Here is a 6,452-nt window from a genome sequence, read left to right on the forward strand (position 1 = left end):
CTCATTATGAGTGTGGTGGTCTGGAAAAAAGGGTGCCAGTAGCAACTTACCGGCACCCTTTCTTGGTCACCATACTCAATAGGAATGGGGGCTTCCTGAATCCGCCACCTGATATCCCGGGCCACCGGGACTTGTAATGTCCCGGTGGTACCGGGATATCAGGCGGTAGATTCGGTATTGTGAGGACGGCAGCAACCTGCCGTCCTCGTAATGAGGCCCAATGACAACACCTCTATCTTTAGAATGCAGCTATCCCCCACAAAATAATTTGGTCTAGCTGCACACATAGCCCAACTCCTGCTCTCCCATTTCTTTCAGACAACCTCTGAACACCGTTCCTCCCCCCCAAGCACTAAGGCACAAGGCACAACACCTCTGTCATTAGAATGCAGTACCCCCATGATAAAATGTGGTCTAGCTGGACATGTAATGTCTCTTTTGCTCTCACATACTCTCCAGATCACCTCTCAGCACCCTTCCGCTACATGCACTACTCTAAATACAATACAAAATCACCTCTGCCATTAGAATGCAGCTATCCCCATGATATAAATTTGGTCTAGCTGTTCACATAATGTCGTCTCGCATATCCTCCAGAATATCTACATTGTTAGCTTTGTTGTCAGCACCTTGGTCTCCTTGGAGTCTTGAGTAGTGGTTGATGGCAGTGGCTATGGTGTGGAAGGGCAGCCACTGACAGTGGTATCCCTCAGAAAGGGCTTGCCTTTTGCTTCATACTTGGTTTGAGCATGCACTTGCGAGGGACGATTGCTTGCCACTTACCTGGAGTGTGAGGATGAGTTGCTGCACACAAGCACCAGACAGGCGAAGTCCTGCAGGACTTATCTAGGGACACCCACCAGATGGCCAAATAAGTCATTTCCTCCAATGCCAACCTTATGGTTGAAATATGGCTTTTGAGACAGGAGAGGAAAGGGTTCCATGTAATAACTTTTCATTCAAATGCAGACCTATGACTACTTTTTCTGTGGCTGCAGGTTTGGGGGGGTTCACTCCTAAGCCCTCTTGGAAGTTGATCCTCCGGCCTGTCCACATCCCCACTCCCAACCTCTCCCACACTTTTGGGATTACTAAAAATGTGAGGGGTTTCACCCCAAGCCCACCTTTGCTCCTCTTGCATCTCCCTTCCCCACCCAAAACATTCACCTCAACCCCCACCACATTTACCCAAAAACACTCAAACACGCAAAGACACTCACCCATCAATCCACCAGCCCTCCCTTCCCTGTCACAAACATTCCCCTCCTCTCTTAGACAGACACACATACAGAGACAAAACACAACACTTACATCAGAGACCTGCGACTTCCCTCTTCTGGCCCAGCCATGCCTGCCAGCCCCTGCACGGACACGAAGTGGTCTCAGAGCAGTCTTTCTCAAATGATTTATTTAATCTTTGAATAAAATAAAAAGAGATATTCATCTAATAACGAGGAAAGTGTATGGGCCTCATTATGAGTGTAGTGGTCCGGTTTTCGGACCACCACACTCCGATTCGCCTGCCAGGGCTGCTGCACCTGACAGGTTTGATCCTGCCGGGCGCAGCGGCCCCCATAGGCAGACTCATCACGGAAGCACCGGCACCTTGAAAATAAGGGTCTTGAGGTCCATCTTGAGGATCGTGATTTCCTTGCTTTTTTGTGTTTTACTCAGTGCAGCTGGTGCACCCATACAGCCGCCTGCACTTCACCCCCGAGGGTGACTTCTACAATTGACCAGCAAGGCATTCCATGTTGGCCGCTCCAAACAGTCCTTCCATCTGATGATCTGATCAGCCCTGCTGAGCAGAGCCTGCCACACTGATTGGCTGGGTTCTTTCACAACTCCTTGGACTCAGCCAGAGCTGGCAGGCGAGCGCCAGCCCCCTCAGGGCCAACTTATTTAAGGTGCATGTTGCACCTTTTCTTTTCTTATGTGTTTTACTCAGCGCAGCTGGTGCGCCCGTCCAGCAGCCTGCATTTCACCCCCCAAGGAAGGACCATGACAAATTGCCTGACAAGGCATTTCATGATGCCCTCCCCACGCTGTCCTACTATAAGCTGATCTGATCAGTCCTTCTGACCAGAGCCTGCTGCCCTGATTGGCTTGTCTCTTTCTCAACTCCTTGTACTCTGCCGGAGCCGGCAGGTGAGCACCAGCCCCTTACCAGGGCCGACTTATTTTATGTGAGTGTGACGCCTTTTCTTTTCTTTTATGTTTTCTCTCAGTGCAGCTGGTGCGCCTATTCAGCCGGCCACACTTCACCCCCTGAGGGTGACTTCTACAATTGATGACAAGGTATTCCATGATGGCTGCCCTGCGCGGTCCTTCCATCAACTGATCCGATCAGCCCTGTTGACCGGAGCTTGCACCCTGATTGGCTGGGCTGTTTCACAACTCCTTGGACTCCGCCGCAGCTGGCAGGTGAGTGTCGGCTCCCACAATGGGCTTCCTTCTAAGGGCCATTTCCCTCCCTCTCTGGCCCTGTCAGGGCCTGGGAGGACTGTGAGGGCCCCCGCCACTACCACCTCACTGATTATCACCTTGGCGCAGCGTTCCTCACACCCACCGGTAAGCAGCACGCTTACTTGTGCAATGCTGATTTTTCTTTCTTCTCACTTTTCATTTCACAATGTTTAGCCCACTATGCTGTGCTCTCCAATTTAGGTGTGCTCTTTACATCTGTGCATTCCTCATTTTGTGCCGGTTTTAGTGCTCTCTGGTAATTTTGAATTTGCGTGTGCTTTTTACATCTGCGCATTCCCCATTTTGTGCTACTTTTAGTGCTCTGTGGGAATTTCAAATTTGGTGTGCTTTTAAATCTGTGCAATCCCCAATTTGGGCTGCTTTTAGTACTTGTGTTTAACCTGACTTGTGTTGGGGAGTCTCTGCTTTGTCCCGAGACTGATGTGCCTCCTCAAAATGAACGTCTGTGATTTCCAAGTCTGCTTCTCACCTCTAGGCTCCTACTCTACTGTGTTCCTGTTGTTCCACTATGCTTTCTCCCACTCCCTAGGTTCTACTACTGGTTACTTTTGGTTGTTGTTCTCATTTGCCCCCCCACCCCGCTAGGTTGATCTATGTTGTCCCCACTGTGTCATTGTAATCCACTTGTAGTCTGTCATCGGCCTTGCTTCTTCTTGCTGTGTTTCCTTCTGTGTGATCCCCCCTACTGTGATTCCTGTGTTGCGCACGGCTGGCATGTGTTCCTCTCCTTCTCTCTTCTTGCTCTCACTTCCTCTAACCCCCCAACCCCTGCATCACCTATGATGCTCTCAGCTTCTCCCATCTACTCTAACTGTTACTCTATCACCTATCCTATCTCTCTCACTAAGTCTGAAACGAAAAAGTTAAAGAGGGATATTCCGGTCGCCAACCCAGACCTTCCTATTGCCGATGCTTACCACAGAGCTTCCTCTAGACAGACTCTCATAGACATCCTCCTTGTCGTTCCCTCTCCATCCCTATGGACCACTCATATGGTCACTGTTCACTCTCCTTTCTCCTCCATTCCTCCAAAGCCATCATCAATGTCTATCTAAATGGTACCGTCATGGCCTAGGACTCTCAGCCCAATCTCCTCCTTTTTGAAAGGTGACTACTGCGTCTTATCAACTTCCTCCTTTCTCCTTCTACTCCCACTGCCTCCTCTCTGGCCCCCCACCTCATCCTCCCTGGCCCCTATGCCACCTCCTTCTACTGCCTCTGCCCACTCTCATGCCCTTCTGACACTTTTGTTGGGTGTACCTCACTCCTGCACCCGTCCTTAATGTCTTTAAAATGTGGCAACCTGCTCCACATCGCTACTCTCAATTCTCACTCTGCTGTCAAACACTCCTCTGACATCTTCCAGGTCCTTGAAGATCTTGACCTTAATGTCCTCGCTCTCACTGAGACATGGTTCACGGCCAGCTCTGCTCCTTCGAATGTCTAGTCTGCAGGCTCTCTATCTCTGCTAGCCTCTCACTGACAGTGGCCACCATCTACAGGCCACCTGGCCAGGTCATCCTCTCTCAATGGGCTGACCTCTCCTCTTCTCTCCTTGCCTCCACCTCTCATCTCCTCCTCAGAGACCTCAACATCCACCTGGATGCTTCTAATCCCTCCTCTGGGCACTTCTGCTACAACCTTTGCAACTCTCTCTCCCTTTCCATTCTAATCTCTGGTCCAACATAGTCTGCCGGACACACCCTGGATGTTCTCATCTTCTCTGACATCGCCCTCTCTAACCCTCTCACCACTTCTCTCTCTTGGACTGACCAAATTCTGTTCTCCTCCCACCTGAAACTTCTTGTCCCCCAGGCAAAGCCCTCCAAATCACTTCCACCTTCCTTCTCGGTCATTCGGCTCATGAAGCGAGTGTCAGTGGCTGCATTTGCCTCAACTTTCTCTGCCCCTCCTACTCCTGCGGCTTGCTCCCTCTCTGACACAGCCCTCTGTAACCTACATCTTTCTATCTCCAACATCTTGGAAATCCTTTCCCCTGTCACGAGAATCCATCTGAAGCCTATCTCCAAGTTTAACTCTTGGTATAACTCCGTCCTTACTGCCCTGTAATGCAAGTGCCAGGTGACTTGCCATATCATAACTGTAAAACGGAGGGGTCTGATGTTAATGGGGAGTAGGTTCCATGGTCCTGAGGCCTAGACACAGAAAGCCTATCTTCTGTTTTTTTCCTTATTGCACCGGCAGAGATCAAGACTGCACATGTCCTTACTTCTGGTGGGTTGTAGGCCTCCAGGGACTCTACATTTCTGAATAAGGTAGTTTGGGGACTTGGTTGACAGCTTTGTGGATGATGCAGCAGGATTTGAAGATGACACTGGCTTGCAGGAGAAACTGCAGTCCATGAGGGTCAGGGTGATGTGGGAGAAACTGCAGTCCATGAGGGTCAGGGTGATGTGGGCTCATTTGCAAAGTTGTTTCATGAGTTGTTCTGCAGTATGCAGGCCACATCTCAGAGGTGCCAGGATACCCACTGGAATGCCTTCCACAAGGGTGTTTGCACCGTCCTGGTTGGAAAGGACCAAGGCTTGGACAGCAGATCTTAAGTTGTTTTCTGGGATGAAGGGCTTCAGTTTCCACAGGAGCTAAAGCTGGTACTAAGCCATTTCAAAGAGAGATGTGTGTTGATGCACAATTGGGCCCCTAGGTTGAGACACCCTCCATGTTCATAGCAGAGTGCCAGGTGTGAATTTCAAGGTGTTTGGTGATGGTGGTTAGCTGTAGGAATTCAGTCTTGGAAGGGTTCAGCTTAATGTCAGCAATGGGCATCGATGATTGGATCAATGTGACACAGACTTTGGGCCTCTGGAAGCTATCAATGGAGAATGTCTTTAAGCAGAGCTGTGTGTCATCAGCGTTTTGGTGGGTGTGGATGTTGTGGTGAGCGAGGAGAGTGCCAAGCAGTCCCATTACAGCTCACAGCAGAGAGGATGTATTTTTGTGCTACTCCAGATGTGATGGGTACAGATGGTGATGGCGAGGCGTCCCAATGTAGGAAGGATAATCCTTTTCCAAGATGGCCACCATGGAAAGGAAGGCAGTGCTCCATACAGATCCCTCTTCCCTTTTTGCATGGCAGCCTGAGGGAGGCAAAGAGATGGAGCGAATGCGGTAGTGGCACCCGCTGCCGAAATGAGGTAAGTACGGGGTAAGGGGTAAAAAAAAGAAATGGAACGAAGATTGGGGGAGATGGTGGTGGGGAGAGCCAGCTGTTAGGGCTTGTACTGGCGGTTGAAGCCCACATCCGTAGAAACAATTTGCTGTCCCAAATACTTTTCTGTAGCATAAAATAAGGACCATGATCGATGAACCTTTATAACTATGCACAGTCTTCACAGTCCCTTTTCCAGGTCAAGGATCATTAAAAGACCAGGATGGCAGGTGCATACCATCACACAGGGCAGCACTTCTACCCTTTTTAATATTATATTTGTAAAACTCCCTCAATGCCTGCTTTCAAACAGTCGCACATCCATCCGCTAATCACTTCCAAAAACTGTACATATAACCCTATGACCATATTAAGCTTCAACACACCAACTGCTACTTAACAATCCTCTACAAATCTTTTGCATCTGCATTTCGAATGCTGTGTACACCACTGGCTAACTACTGGAGGAGAGGAGTCCCAAGGGTTGAATGCATCTTAACCGTAACATCCCTTTAACAAAGTTTTTCTGTCAATTTAATATGTTTTTATAAGTGAAAATGTTTCATGGTATAACATCACTGCATATAAGTTATTAATAATTCCTCTTTTAATATATATGAAAGAACTATAAACTCCTTTAAGAAACATATTTTTTGCAACACATACTTATGTCTGTCATTAACAGCAGCGCATGTTGGGGATCAAAATCATTGTTCAATAGCCTATGGCACCGCGCTCCACCAGGTCCCCAGCCAAACCAAACCATCCCTATTATTCACTGCACCTACCCTGCATC

Source organism: Ambystoma mexicanum, chromosome 7q (assembly GCF_040938575.1).
Source record: "Ambystoma mexicanum isolate Mex_15411 chromosome 7q, UKY_AmexF1_1, whole genome shotgun sequence".
In the NCBI taxonomy this organism is placed as follows: Eukaryota; Metazoa; Chordata; class Amphibia; order Caudata; family Ambystomatidae; genus Ambystoma; species Ambystoma mexicanum.